This window comes from Chinchilla lanigera, unplaced genomic scaffold (assembly GCF_000276665.1).
Source record: "Chinchilla lanigera isolate Chin_1 unplaced genomic scaffold, ChiLan1.0 scaffold00016, whole genome shotgun sequence".
Taxonomy (NCBI): domain Eukaryota; kingdom Metazoa; phylum Chordata; class Mammalia; order Rodentia; family Chinchillidae; genus Chinchilla; species Chinchilla lanigera.
In genome coordinates this window covers 24,688,794-24,704,699 of record NW_004955417.1, presented here as the reverse complement: position 1 = coordinate 24,704,699, position 15,906 = coordinate 24,688,794, and positions in this window count along the sequence as shown.

Sequence of the window (15,906 nt, the reverse complement as noted above, 5' to 3'; positions counted from 1 at the left end):
TTTTATCCACACATGACATTAAAATAACAATACCACTTCTCAGGACTAGTGTAAAGATTAAAGAGGGTCCTCTTTGCATATTTAAAATACAGGTCAAGCATTTGGCGTAGCTAGGAATGTGGGAAGTATACAAATCATACGTGTTAGCAGGTGTGTTTCCGTTATAAATAATTTTTAAGACCTGTTGACTTTGACCCGAAGTCCAATTTCATAGACTGAGAATCCAGAGCTCTCCTAATATTCTTGCCAGTCCCCAAGATTGGTTTTCTCTTGTCTCTCTCCCCCTCCTCATTCCTATACCCTAGTTTGCTACCATTCAGAAGTGGTACAAATGTAAAGCTGAGTCCTGCCCCTACTTCTCACTCTAACCACGGCTTCCCATGTGCGCATATCCACACACGAGCACTTATGCATTTTTGAGACAATTTAAATATCAGAAATTGGGTGACAGGGTAACCTTGCAAATGATGCAGCTGGCTCACCATCCAGCTGGCTCCATTGCCCTTCTTTTCCTCTCCTTCCTCTGACAAGTAATAAGAAAATCTGTTCTCTTATGAAGCACAGACCAGTAACGCTCATACCTTACCTCTGGATCCAGCCTCTCATTCCAGGTGCTTTCCCCAGCAAATGTAGTTGTTTTCCTCTATGGAATTCTGGTAATACTATGTCCTGCACGCCGATGTGTTATTGCTCATATAATATGGGTCTCTGGTGGTGACTTTCACTAAGCCTGCCTTAAGTTCACCAGGGTAGCCTCTGGGTCTCCTGCTTCTGCAGACACAAGTAGGTGGTGATTTATATGTATGTGCAGAAGGGAGCTCGAGATGCTCTGCTTTTGGTGTGTTCCAACTATATATGGTTTTGCATTTATAGCAGGGGTTTTGCATAAATGATCTCAGAAGTTCAGTTTAGTGAAGCTCAGATAACTTCATATACCTAGTTAGCAGCAAAGCAAAGACAAGAAATTGGGTCTCCTGAACCCTAGTCTGATGTTCTTTCCCCCACACACTGTATTCTACCCAGTGTTCTCACTCGAGCAGATGAACCTCTGCAAACATCTGATTAGAGACTAGAAAGAGCCCTCCTTCCTGCTCCAAGCTGACCTCAAAGCGCTAACTCAAAACTTTCTATTTTAGTTTTTCCAGAAAAAAAAAAAAGACATGTTTTTCTTTTAAAATGATGCAGTGTTCAGAAACATCCTCAAGAAGCTTCTTTCCTTTCCTCAAAAATAAATCTCAGGATCTGGTTTTGTTTGTTTGTTTGCTTGTTTTGGGTGAGGTTACTCTTCAAAAGGACCCAGTGCCCTGGGGTTGTGCAGCCATCTGTCACTACAAGCTCAAGTATTGTGGTTGAAAAACTCTGGCCAGCCTGCCTTTGATACAGAAGCCCCACATGAGGCTGAGTCATATGTTGGGGAGAGAACACAGCTAATTATGGGATGTGCTGGGCCCAGGAAGATGTTAACTGCTCCATAATTACAGCTGCAACCCGAGGGGACAGAGCCATGGAAATGCAGTTAATATAAAGAAGGCAACATAAAGATACTAAAGCCTAGCTAATGCATGACTAGACTATTCATCCCATTCCTGGACATTTATTCTAATGGCTTCCATATTTAAGATCTAGTTTGTCAGCAGGGAGGTTCATGATCCCGGAGTGCTTTTGGCATTCAGTAAAATTTATTTTAACAATGATTGGTTTTGACTGTATTAATGAAGATACAAAGAACATAAGACCTTAGTTCTAGCCACAGTTCATCAACTAAAAAGACTTTGTGCTTTTCATTGTGTATGAAGGGAGGAGGATGGGCTGGGAAGAAGTGAGTGGAGAGGATACCTGAAGTTTCTTCTCAGGCAAATAAAAATAGTCCTTTCAAAAAGAAGTTATTGATCATTAAGTTCATGGCAGAGACATATTTGGAATTCGAAGGTGAATAAAACAGTGCAATAGCCAGGTTCATAAGATTATTATGCTTTCTCTAAGTGTCCTATAATTTAGAAAGGTCATGAAAGCAATAGAAACCTTGCCCTTTTGACTTTTTCTTTATGACTTTTTCAAATTCTTACCAAGGAAAGTAACTTTTCACGATGACTGGGCTGAGAAGGTGACTGGATTGAAAGCAGAAATAACATTTTCTGCTGGTGGCATTTCATGGCCATATTTGGCATATCTGGGGACACCTTGACAACATTCTACCACAGTCTGTTGGTAGGACATGAGAATACAGACCAAAACCAGACAAAAAAAAAACAAGAACGTAAAAGGATGCTCACGCAGTACTCTGTTGGGAAACTCAAGCACATGTGTGCATGTGTGTGTGCATGTGTGTGTGCATGTGTGCATGGGTGTGTGCACGTGTGCATGGGTGAATGTGCACCCTTTCCCCGTGGGGATGGCCCAGTGTGATGTAGCTGTGGTGTTAATCTGGGATTTGCATCATAATATCTATAAACCACGGTTTGTACAGAGCTCTAGTTCAGTGGATGTGGACCAAGGCTCCTGACTTTTAAAATAACAACTTTATTGTAGCATAATTCACCGACTATGTAATTCACTCTGTAAAAGTGTGCAACTCAGTAAATTTTTAGTATACTTGGAAAGTTATGCAACCATCACTATTTAATTTCATGGCATTTCATTTCCTCAAAAAGAAATCCTGCTACCTCGGGACCATTAGCAGTCCCACCCAGTTCATCTTCCCTCAGGCACTGCTGACCACAAAGCTACTTCTGTCTCTATGGATTTGCCTATTCTGGGACTTTTCAGCTAAAGAATGTTTTATGTGGCCTTTTGTGCTGACTTCCTTCATTTAGCATCTTTGTAAAGCTAATCCTTGTAGCACAGAGTGGTGCTCTAGCCCTTCTTTTCATTGAATAATATTTCATTATGAGGAAATAATATGCTCTACCTATTCATCAATTGATGTTTGTTATTTCCACATTTTGGCTATTATGATTAATGTCTCTTCATATACAGGTTTATGTGAGGGATTTTAGGTAAAATGGCATGATATATTAAAGACATATTATTGAACACACCAGACCAATATGCAGATAGCATATATAATATGATCCATTTTTGTTTAAAATAATTGTATATTATATACACACATATAGATATACCTAAATGAATATGAAAATTAATTATTAAATCTTGGATTTAGAAAAGATAAAATTATAATTCTACCTTACACATATCTATATCATTTAAAATTTTTGCAATAAAAGCTAATAAATTTTATAGTATAAAACAAAAATTTTAATTTTTGAATATAAACTTTTGAATTTTTTATTCATGATTCTACTTTCTAAAATTGTCCTTTCTCATTAACATGGAGAATTGTGAGTTGACTATAACTCAAAATCATGTTTTCTTCCTCTGAAACACTATATATACAATTCAAGACCATTGTCATTATCATTACAAAAATCCCCTGAACTATTTTACTAAATGCCAGCCACAAAATTAATTATGGGCATTACTACATTTAATAATCATAATATTCCTTTGGGATGCACCTTACTCCCGTTTTACGGATAACAGGAACTATTGCATGGAGATAGAGTGACTTTTCAAAGCCTTGCAGCCAATGAGCAGAGCTGGGAAACCAACCCTAATCTATGTCTTTCACCATGGCTTCTCTCCTTGCCGTATAGTCCTATTTAAACTAATAAACAAACTAAGACACTTTTGGGAATTCAAGGCCACAACCTTCCCATATTTCTTTTGTAGATTAATTTATAAGGCTGTTAAGCCAAATGATCAGGGCTCAAGGGGCAGAGCCTTTCACCCTAGCCATGGAGAAGGGTGTCCCCATACATGTGGTCTCAAGCAAATGTCAGACATCTGTTGATAAAACAGTAAGACAAATTCCTCAAGGATGGGGATTTTGGCATGCTGAAAGAGCTAACCTTACAATTCATCTCTTGAGGTTTACTGACTCCATGACTAATAGCAAAAACAATCTATTCTGTGAAATAAATATTTTGGCAAGGGGACATTATAGCTTATGTTTCAGAACTGAGGAGCTGATTGGCTATCTCTAAAAGAGGTAGACAGCTGGTGTGAGTATCAATTGCTACACTTCTTTAAAAGGCAAAGAGAGAAAAACCTGCATGGCCTCTGAGAGAATACAGAGTTTCTCTCATTCACTTTTTCAGCTGGACTATCTGTCTTTCTTGATTGACTGATTCATTGATTGATTTCATGCCATTCTTTGCTGAGGTCCTTCTTAGTGAATTTTCTTGTTTCCAAAAAGTATTTGACTTTCTCTCTATTTTACTTAAAAATATATAAGGCAAGTCCAATTAATATCAAATAAAATTCAGATGTGACCTAAGGAAATGTTAGATAGACAAGAAGTACATTTGAGCCCTTACATTAATTTCCCTTTTCAGCCCCTCTTTGACATTTATTTTCCCTGGCTCACATGTTTTCTCAGCTGCTAAGCAAAGTAAAAGTTAAGATAAAACTACTGGGCCATAAAGGGAAGGATTGCAAGAAAATGTCGTATCACAAATTTTTGATATTAGTAGAGGCCACTTATATATATTAATCTGTAATCACTCCACTAGAGGGATTTTGAGTCTACTATATGAGTCTATATGAGTCTACTTCAGAAGACAGAAAGTTACAAAATTTAAAGAAATCATTAAACAATAGTCTTTCTTTACATACCAAGAAACTCAGTGGGCTAACCTCCTACCTGCTATTCTTTGGAAAATTGTTTATAGTTTTAAATATTTGTCAAATTTCATGAAGTTCTGTCTTCCCACAAACCATAGAGCTTTAATTCAACTCTAAGTGAGATGTTGTAGTCTGAAGACCAAGAGCATCTTCCACGCCCTTAAGCTTTCCCAGCTTGGTCAGGGCTCCCTGTGGGAAGGCTGGTGGAATCCGCCTTCAGGTTGAGGCTATTTAACCCCAGGATCCAGGTGGTGCTCCCGCTTGGAGACACTTGCCAGGGAAGTGCAACCAGGAATACAGCAGCAGCCTAAGCAGACCTAAAGGTGACCAACTTCTGTATCATTTTAAAGAGAAGAGTCCAAGATCCAGCTATTTCTTCTTGTATTCAGAAGTGGAATCTCTCTTCACCAAACCCAAATTTGAAATGTCGAAGACCCACATAGATTAATTTCAGATTACAGAGGGTCCTTCAAAAGGGTACCAGGCAGAGTGAAGGAATCTGTGGAACTTTTGTCTATCTTTTCCATCATCTTTGTATGCTCACTGAGACTCCTAAATTCCATGGAGAGGAAGTTTAGAAGATCTCAATTCTAATGTTGACTTGGTTACTAACTAGTTGTGTGAATGTAGAAAAATCATTTCAGCTTTGGTATTCTTTATCTCTTCTTTGATAAGATTGAGTGATTAATCAACATGTCACTCTCACAGAATTTCTAAATTGCTTTATCACGTCTATGGAAATTATGTTCTATGGCACAGTGGACCTTAAAATAGGGAGATCATCTTGGATTATATTGGTCCAATTTAATCACATGTGATCTTGCAAGCAACGAGCTTCCTTCAAATGCAGACAAAGTCAGGGAGATTCCAGCATGAGAAGCAATGAACATGGCATTGCCCTCTTGAAGGTGGAGAAGGACATGTGCCAAGAATGCAGGCTTTGTCTAGACGCTGACATCAGCCCCTGACTGACACCTGGGAAATAAGAACCTCACTCCTACATCCTTGAGTGGCAAATGTGGTAGACACCTCTCCTGCGGCCTCCTAGGATACTAAACCTCCTTGATTTCTAACCCACACCTGTGAGATAATAAATGTGTGTTGTGTTAAGGTGTTAAGTATATGGTCACTAACAAATTCAAACATGAGGCTGCTGTTCATGGGGAAAGGGCAGATGTTAAAAAGAAATGAGCAGATCTCAAGGAGTATTAACTAAACAATAACAAAAGAGTGTGTTTAGTTATACTGCATTTCACTTTTGAAAACAATCCAGGCATGTGTGTGAGAATGCACAGAAAAAATATAAAATGCCGCATACCACACTACTAACAATCGTTACCTCTGGGAAGAGAAATGTGATTAGAGGTTAAGGGACGAAGAAGAGATTTTGTTTTCTTTTTTTAACTTCATATGTTCATCTTTACAATAATCAGGTATGAATTTTATAATAAAATAAATTTCAAAGTAAATTACACGGGATCTCTGTTTGATAAGATTCTATTCACCAAATGGTTAAAAATAATACTTTTGGCTGTGTATCATCTATAATCTGATACTTCATATTAATCTGATATCCAGGAAATCCAACAATAATCTCGCAGTTTTCCAGATCAGCCTCTGGATTTCCCCCTATGAAATGTGCTTACCTGTCTACTACCAAAAGCATAAAATTATTGACAGGGTGACTGAAGAACTCACGAGGACAAAAATAGCCCAGAGGAAGCCGCCTCAAGTAAGCTCTCTACAACTCCCTTCACTAAAGGCAACACAGCATGAAAAAGAATCATGTTTTTTCAAGGATACGCCCTCATTTTGAAGAAACACCCAAAATCTGTGTGCAAAACATTCATAGTCAGACTTCTATTTTCTGCCCTAATTTATGCTTCTTTTCTAACATCAAGACAACACTTTTGTAAAAACTTAATAAGAGTTTCATGTCAGTACCCTCTAGTACTGATGCTGAAAGTCAGCACAAATACTGATTCTCTGCAGTAGAATACATACATTTCTAAGTAATCATATAGTCACTTAGCTCCTGCACTCTGAGAGGAACAAAGCAATCATCTAGGAAGTGCTGCTCTTTGGGAATGATTCAAGTATGTCTTCACCAATAGATGACTAGAATATTCTTTTGTCTACTGTTGGTTAAAGGTTCATGAAGTTCTAGCTTCTCTACCCACGTTTATTTGCCTAATTATATGGTACAACCTGTATTTGGAAGGCTAGTTCCATTTTATTATAGTTTCCCACAGACAAAACAACAATATTTGTCTAAACTTATCCATTGAACAAAACATGAGTATGTTTGTTTTCTTATTCAACTGATGCCCGTGTTGGACTTGAATGCTAAACTGGAAATGAAAGCTGTTTGATCATGGAGTAAGAGAATCTTAACAAAAAAAAAAAGAGAGAGAGAGAGAGAGAGAGAATCTTAGATTCAGAGAACATCACTGAGCTGCCTCTTCAAAATGGGATCATAAGTTCTACACCTGGTTTCTTGGACCTCTGGGAGGACACCAGTCCCAATCCTAACCACGTACCTGCCCAAATTACTACCTCATGTCACTGAGGTCTTTCTTGTTTGGTTTCTCCTCTTCCCCAAAACCAAAGCACCATGTCACTGGAATGCTACACACTTCTACTTCCCTTCTGACAGTTCCTGTTCCCACAGACCCTTCTGCATTCCTAGCATGGTCCACTCTCAGAGCTCCTTGCCAAGGCTAACTCTCCTCATTTGGACTATGAAGTAGCAGGTATCTATGAGGAGGCTTAGGATGTTAAACTAAGTTTTTGATGGATGCAATCCCCACATGACCACTGTGTGTCCCAGAGCATGATCACTGACCCTCCTTCGGCATCCATTTCTTAAAATATTTAAGAAGTTGCTGTGGTCATGAAATGGGCTATATGGTGTCTGACACACAGAAAGTACAAAAAGCGAATGGTCATTTCTAATTGCTAGGACTCTCATTACCTACCTGCCTACTCCTGGATTTGCCAGACAGGGCAAAACATGTTACACAAATCTACAAGGCTTAGGTGCTGCATGCAGGCTGCCCTGGACTCTGGCAGGTATGTCACCAGGCTAGGGAACCCAGCCACAAGGAGGGGAGCCCAAGAAGTTCCACCTGGTGTCACAGCAGCTCTCCCTCTGTCTTCTGTTTCATTTTCTCAAAACCCAGAAAAAAGGACACAGCTTCCGTGAGTGCAGGTCACCATCTCCTCCCTAAGCACCCTGCCTTCTTCATTGTGTACTCACCCATGTCCCTTGCTGCACTGTGAACTTGAAAGAGGAACCAAAATGCCTTCGCCTGTAATCACTTGATTTCCTTCTACCTTATCTTGAAAAGAGTAAATGCCAAATAAGGAAGCAGAGAATGAATGGTAGTAATAGCCATGAGTTGACTGGATCAGCCTAAGGAAAAAGGAAATTTGCCTTGGTAGTTCCTACCTTGCAGAATTACTTGAGTTCTGCATCTAGGTGGTGTTCTAGCCCTCGCTCATCAATCCCCTCCAACAAGTCTTAACTTTTCTCCACTTCCTGGAGTCACTCTCCTCCTCTCTGTATTAGAACCCTATCTTTTTTTTTTTTTTCTCTCTCTCTCTGCCAAATACCAATCATGGGAATACGTTAATTACTCAGGTATGTGGCCCTTCAGACAAGATTCTCATAAATCAATGTGACAGAAAATTAAAAACTTTAATCCCAGGAAACCCTTGTCTGCAAAGAATCTAATATGGCTAACTATAATAAGCCAACATCCAGCACTGTATCATGCAGGTGAAAGTCCTCAATTGATCATTCTTCCCCCTGGGGGCTCAGTGGCTTCTGAGCAATGCGTGGTGTGTGTAAGACACAATGAGTCAGTCTGGTCATGCCGCTCCTGCTGTAATGATCCCATCTTCTCTCCTTGGTTTCTCAGACACACACCCCACCAAAGAATCGACGTTCATCAGGTGTCCCTGGGAGAAGAGTAGCAGAGCCATTTGCAGAACTCTATCAGAGAAACTGGAGACAGAAAAAGTGTTATCTAGCTCATCTCCAAAGGCCAACAACAGTACTGTTCCAAGTACAATCAGACACTTGATTTCTTTGGGTGACCACAAGTAACCCCAAAAGTCGGCCAGTGAGTAAACATGACCAGAGGCCGGTGTTTTCCCTCTCACTTAAAACCTCCTGCTAAATGAATCATAGTTGTTCTATGAGAAAGGGAGGGGAAATCCCACCAGTGACTAGTCAAGAAACTTCCTTGTAAAAGCAACTAGGAAAAAAAGGAAGCAGGAGGCCCAGGAAATCGGTGACTTTGCAGATGGTACCTCCCATGTCCCCGAAGTGGCCCACGTTTCCTGGATTGGGGCATGCGTCACACTGAGCATTGATTGAGTTTATTCAACTGAAGCATAAACTCCCAAGAACAAAATGCTTATGTGACAAAGTAGCAACAATGCACATGGAGTGTCAGACTTACTGGTTGATCACAGCACCCGCCACTTTTAACCCCTCACCCTTGGGCTAATTATTCTGTCCCTCTAGTCTTTATTTTCAGTTTTTTCAAAGTGAGAGCAATAATACTAAATACTAAGTACTAAATACAAAATACTAATACTAATGAAGGAGTACTGTTGATATTGTTTGTATTAAATCATCCATCAAATAACCTATACACAGGGCCAACCATAAATTAGCACACAGTAATTATCCAATGCTCCTGCTGATCTTGCCTTCTCTCCCAGTACAATGCCCACTGCCCAGGATTCACAAAATTTAACAAATAGATCCTAGGTATTGCCACATGGAACTGCATCATGGTAGACAGACAGACAGACAGGTGATGGCCTGGGACAATTATATCATCATATCATCATATCTCTGCTTACCTTATCAAACAATTCTATTTTTATTCACTTAGTTGCATCCTATGAAATCATTTTGACAGCTATAGAGGGATAACAGGAACCTCAAATACAAGCTATTTTGTTATTCAATAAATTTTTGAAATGTATACAATTGTACAGGCATCATGAAAACACAAAGAAAATGACACAAAGATAAAATTCCTCTATCGATTTTTACCGATGATAACAGCTTATATTGTTTCCACCTACCACAGGACAGGTATTGTGTCAAGCTCTTTCCATACATTAGTTCATTACGCACACATACACACACACACACACACACAGATGCACAAACAGCAATGTAGTTATTGTGCTCCCTTTAGAGATGAAAACTGAGATTTTTCTTATTCTCTTTGTTGGTTTGATCACCCTTCCATTCTTACATCTGGTAATCCAAGCAGCTTCGTTGAAGATAACAATATGTAATGTAACAACCACTGTTAATTTCTATCACTTGGTTTGAAACCCTGTATCCTATCATTTTTAATGTTCTTGCTTTGTTATGTTTGTATTTTGCTATTGTTCTTGTTTTTACTATTCTCTATAAAATAAACAAAAAAGAATCAGTAATTTATGCAATACTTATCAGCTAGAATTTTAAAGCACTGAAACTCATACACGTGCACGTGCGTGTGTGCCAGTGAGCACACACTCACACACACACACACACACACACACACACCTATGAACAGCCAAAGTTTAAAAAACTGTACCCCCTTCTTTCAACACAATTTTTTCCATAAGGCAAATGACTCAGATCTTAGGCTGAGTCCTACCAATACCCAATCAACATAAACATGTATGGCAAAATCAATCTGTTGCCAGATGAGAGGAGATTATTTTATTAGGGGGACAAAAGCAGGTGCTTTAAGAGAAGTGCAGGGTTAGAAAATGACAAGATACCAAGCCTGGGCATCAACATACAGCCAGGGACAGGGATGTTGGGAGAAACGTAGACCTTCAAGATGGTCTCCTTTCCCCAGTTCTACGGATGAGGGGTTTGGGGTGCCCTCACCCTCCCCAAATCACCACTCCTGTGCCCTGGATTCTCCACACTGTTCACTTGGGCTCTGAGGGTGGCGCCTGCTGCTTCTAGATCACCTCCCATCTCCCTTGGAAGGGAAGGCTTTTTTTAGCTACAGCAAAAGGAAAGTGGGAAGATAAAACAAACTCTAATTCATCTGTTCTTACTCATAGGCTTCCCATCAAGGGTGGGTTTTGTCCTTATTTAGAATCAATACTAAGTAAAGAAAGTATAAATATACCAATTGAGAAGCTCTCTCTGTGGAGGCCTTGGCGAACACAAAATTGCCTGAGGTTTAGAGACACCATGCGTTTTCCCTAGGACTTATTCTGAAACCCTTGAGCTTTAAACCCAATCACATCTGGGGACCCTTGATGCAGTAGTATCTAGGATCTGTTAATAGCTTGCTTTTTTGCTTTTTTTTTTTTGGTCCCAGAATGGAAGAAAATCCCCAACAGACCGATGGATTTTTTGAACCGGTGTGTAGCATATTTCTCCCCCAACAAACAACAGGAGCTTTTCTTGATTATGACTATGTTTAAGAATAATGAGTAGATCTGGGTATAAGTGGCAGAGTCCCCATGGACATTGCCCATGGGTTAACTTCAGAGTGCTCCAAGGGTCTCTGTGTGCTACCACAAAAACCAGCACTGACTCTGAACCAGCTGACCCAACCTACTGGCACTCTCACTCATGCTATAACCCAGGGAAAGTCAAACCTCAAAGAAAGTTTAGATTCTTCATGAGGTACATTAGAGGTAGACTACCCTGGGAAAGAAAAGGGAGTGCATGTGGGAAATCCGTTTAGAGGGTTTATGGCTGACTTTAGGAAACTTGAAATCTGTTGGCCACAGCAGGGTCTCTCTGGGCCAGCAAGTCTCAGTTGGGCTTGCTCTACTGGGAACGTGGGGGGGGGGGCAATTCATTTTCATAGAAGGGGAAACCGAAGCAGCCTTGAGTGATGATAAGTCCAGGTCGTGGGCCAAGGTCTAAGCATTTTTCCACCACGTTATGCGGTCTAGCTTTGCTCCTTGAGATCCGAAAGGAAGAGAGCAGGAGATGAAAGGCAGATGATTTGGGAACTGGTACACCATTGCTTCCAGTCTTGCAAAAGATGCTGCCTATGAAAGCGCTTCCAAGGTGCAAGAAAGATGGGAAACCAGAAAATTAGGATTCCCATGACAGATTCAAAATAGCATTACACAATTTTGCAATATCCTATTATAAAGATACACTTTTTAAACTACCACTTTTTAATTTATTTGGTGAATGAAGAGAAACTCTGTATACATGACCAATTATCAAAGTTTCTGGTTTGTGGATACATAGAAATTATCACTGGCCTGAGTACTGGAAAAGGTTATTCACCCTCACTATGATGTAGCCCTCTCCTTCATTTTAGTCTGTGTTTACTTCTGGCTCCTTTCCCCAGTTACCTTCATTTAGCAGAGACTTAGTTTTTTATTGAAGCAATAATGATATCCCGAACTCACTTTTCTCTTCTTTTCAATTGCTAACATCATGATTCCATATCCCCAAAGTTACCTGGAATAATATTTCCATGCAATGGATGCTTAAAGACTTGTCATTGTTCTGTAGCTAGTTTATACAAAACATTTTAGTAACTCTTCTGTAGAGGTCAAAGCATGAAGTCAGTGCCCAAGTTGGCCATTCATATATGGGCACCATTGATCTTCGTCATCCACTGCTTTATGGGATTCTATCCACTGGTTTATAGGATTCTACCCAGTTTATGGGATGTGTGCCCAACCTTCATATGTTAGCAGGAAGAGTGAAACTAATTTAACTTTCCCTTAAAAACAAGTAAGTCTAAGGTAAAAGGAAGCTACAAGAATCTTTCCTCAAAACCAGCACCTGCAATTCAAGGTTACAAGTTCAAGACCCAAGGTCATCTACCAAGTGACCTAGCTTTACCCTTAGGCACTGGTTCAGTTCCAGATAAGCTCTCTTCTGGATGACGGAGGAAAAGGAGGAACCCATACAAACCAAAGATGTCATAGGATGCTTGTGGCCTAGAGTGGCCCTGTGTAGAACATCCCTGCTCTCTTTCATCCTTCCATTAGCACCCCAAATTATAAAGTTATAACCCATAACAAGCGGCAGATATAAATGGGTACAGTGAACCAAACTCAGCCATATGCACAAATTGATCAGGGGGAGCAAAAACAAGTTACTTAAGATGAAATAAATGTAGTTGGGATGTTGTAGGAACTCAACACACTGCATTATTATTCTCAAACAGTAAGTTCTGAATAAGAAGGTTTAATTTAGTGAATAAGAATATTTACACTGGAGTCTGATATGCTGTGTTGAAAATCCTCCCTATCCCTCCCATTTTGTCATCTAGAAAATGAAATGAAAGTTAAATGGAGTTGCATAAGGCACTTGGCATATAGGCAGTGTGTAACATATAGTAATATTTTCTATAAGAAGATGAAATGACCTCACCATTTTACCATTTTTAGTTGGGCTCTCTTTGAAGCTGAAGACTTCTAGGCTTCCTTAGCAAGTCCTTGCCTTACTCCGTACTTTGTTTTTCTTTACTCCCCTTTCCCTTCTCATTCCTCTCTCCTTCCTTCCTCCTCTTGTCTCTCTCTCCCCATCTCTCTCCCTCCCTCTTTCCCTCCTCTTTCCCTTCTGTCTCTCTATTTCTCTTTCTCTTCCCTCCCTCCCTCCCTCCCTCCTCTGTCTTTTTCCTTCCACTACAACCACTGTAGCCTTTCCAACACCTGCTCCTCTTCCATAGGAGGAGGATATCTCTGCTGGGAAAAGGTATAGGCAGGTTTCCCTCTAAGATATGCTGTAACAAGTCCTGATGACAGTAACTTCTAGACATCTCAAGATCTAAGGAACGATGAAGTGAAGATCACTTTTCCTTATCCACCATGAAATTGCCACTATCTAGCCCAGTGATGCAAACCTTTTAGAGTTCTCCATGGTACAAACAGCCTGCTGTGGCAGGCACGCCGTAGGTTCCCCCAACGGATCTAGCCTGATCACTCTCCTTTACAACTCACACCCAGTCTGTTGAGAGCACTTGAGGCTCATGTGAATTGCCTTTGATTATAATAAAGCTGATACCAACTGGTAATACTTGGGTGCCCGTCAGACTACTGCCCAAAACACCTTAGCTTTTCTTGGTAACCCAAAAATTATTTACTCAACAAAATTTTTCAGAAATGAAGTATTGCTCAATTACCAATGTGAAAAAGTACACAACTACAAGTATTTAGCATAAGTTTTTAATGGCTTCCTAGCAACATATATACATGCAAACTTTTCTCTAACACCCATCAGTAATTTGTGAGTAATCTTTTTAAAATTAAATATAGGTTTTATATAGACAAATACACAAATTGAAAGCTTACAACTTGATGAATTTTCACAAAGGGAACACACCCATATAAACAACCCTGACCAAGAAATAGAATATCCCAAACATCCCAGAACACCCAACATCTGCTCTTCCAGTCACCATACCTCCAAGGATAATAGTCACAGCAAGGGCTAGCTAGCCTCATCTCGATGTTATTGAAATATGACTAATCAATTTCTAAACTCTCATGTCCAACTTCTGCACAATACTTTGTAAGAGTCATCCATGCTGTGGGTATGTGGCAATAGTTTCTGTGTATGTGTGTGCATGCGCATATGCATGTGTGTTTGTGACTTTGTGTGCATTGGCTGATTTTATCAGCTGGATATATCAATCCTAGTACACTTCTGAGGGCTTATAAACAGGAGCTATGCATAGACTAGACAAGGTCAACAATTTACTTAACGTTTAAACTGCTCTATTTGTTCTTTCTCATACAAGCTTCCACCTGCCAATATCCAAGCCATAGAAATGACTTTCAAGTTATGTACTTTTCCTCCTTTTTCCAGGTTCTGCTTGCCAGTCATCCCTGGCCTCCCCTACCAGCTCTCCAACTTCACCTGCCCTCCCCAAAATGATGGACACTACAGAGCTTGAGATATAATATTTCCCCTTCCCTATTAATATGGAAAATGATTACAAGGCAGAGGACGTGGGATACTGTTTCAATGCTAGTTGAACCTGCACAGTGAAGAGTCATTATTTTATTTGAAAGGCTGTGGATGTTCACACAATTACATATAAGGATAAATATTTGTTCCTGTGTTTAAAAAAGTATTTAGACTTAATCTGAGCCAATGATCTTTTCCTACCAACCAAAATAGGTGGGTTCAAGGCCATTCAACTATAGTGAACTGAAACGAGGCTGAAAATGACATTGAAACCAGTGGAGGCCCAATGACCACGTATGTGGTTAACTCAGCCATGGAAAAAGTCCTGCAGTATGGAAGGGATACAGGCTAAAAATGGAAGAAACGAAGCTCACCAAGCTATGCAGTTCCTCCACCAACTTCATTCCTGCCCACCCCAGCGGGGCATAAATAGAAATATTCTGGAATGTAGCACCACTGATATTTAAACCCAATTTCTGCAAGGTCAAAACTAATAGTGAGGTATTTGTTTTACTGACTTAGGTTGCAAGTGCCTTGGGCGGACCCTGTACCTTCTTCTTCTGTATCTCACTCGGCGCCAAGAACACTGTTAGCCATCAACAAACCATAATAGACTGAGCCCACTCCAAAGGCCAACGAAAACACACATGCTGAGCTAATGGAGACATTTACAGGCAAAGGATTCTGGTTTCCTTTCGGAAAATGCCACCAAGTCGGATTTGCTAATTAGGACTTAGTAAATGACACCCACCAACCAGAAAGGTCCGCCTGCTTTTGTGTGTGCACCAAACCAATTTTCTATTTGTTTCGGGTTTTTATGTCTAGCTATAAGTTAAAAGGGATATTTTTGAAATTTCAAAAGGCTTCCAGAGACCTGTCTTGTGAAGTCATAGTAATTTCGGGAAAATGCGAATATCACCATTACTGCAAAGAGTAAATTATTCATTTGAGGATGTTTAGTCATTCCTCTTCCACCCCTATTACCTTCCCTTTGGCGAAAGCTAGAAATAGAATTTTATCCAAGGCCACCTGCAAACACAATGACAATTCCTAAAATAAAATACAGATGTTTCTTGTAAATTGTTTCTGACACAGCCGAGGAAGAGTCAGAATTTTTCCAGTACTTCCAATAAGTGTTGTGATGGTTTAATTCAATCCCTGTTTGTGTTTCTGAAAAATAACCCAAAAAGATGGAAACCAGCATTGTGAATACGGGCTCCTAAGGCAATAGAAACTCAAAAAACAAAGATTTCACGATGAAAAAAAGAATGACTGACTACAAGCAAGCA